We start from the raw sequence: 450 nt of genomic DNA, 5'->3' as shown, positions 1-450 counted from the left end.
ATTAGTAATATGCATTGCTAAGGACTTCATTTGGACAACTTTAAAGGCGATTTTCTCAATATTTTGATTTTTTTTGGCACCCTCAGATTCCAGATTTTCAAATAGTTGTATCTCGGCCAAATATTGACCGATCCTAATCAATGAGAAGCTTATTTATTCAGCTTTCAGATGATGCATAAATCTCAATTTCAAAAAATGCACTCTTATGACTGGTTTTGTGCTCCACGGTCACATGTGTATGAAGCCGTAGTTCAATGTAAATAAACCATTGTAGGATCAAACAATGAGATGCACATGTGTGAACCAGTTAAACGAATGACTAGGGCTGTCAAGCGATTAATATTTGAAATCTAGTTAGGCTAATTAATTATTCAATTGCATGATGTGCTGATATATTCATCTAATTAATTGCACATCCCCCCCCCCCCCCCCCCCCCCCGCTCAACCACA

The 450-nt window shown here is 37.6% G+C and overlaps 1 protein-coding gene across 4 annotated transcripts in view; it reads left to right on the top strand.

Moving 5' to 3' along the window:
- LOC107669929 (natural resistance-associated macrophage protein 2-like) overlaps positions 1–450 on the top strand; it is a 22,357-nt gene that overhangs the window by 11,206 nt on the left and 10,701 nt on the right. The gene's annotated exons all lie outside the window — the stretch shown is intronic.

Source organism: Sinocyclocheilus anshuiensis, unplaced genomic scaffold (genome assembly GCF_001515605.1).
Source record: "Sinocyclocheilus anshuiensis isolate Anshui unplaced genomic scaffold, SAMN03320099.WGS_v1.1 scaffold905, whole genome shotgun sequence".
Classification (NCBI taxonomy): Eukaryota; Metazoa; Chordata; class Actinopteri; order Cypriniformes; family Cyprinidae; genus Sinocyclocheilus; species Sinocyclocheilus anshuiensis.
This window is presented reverse-complemented; position numbering and strand designations above follow the sequence as displayed.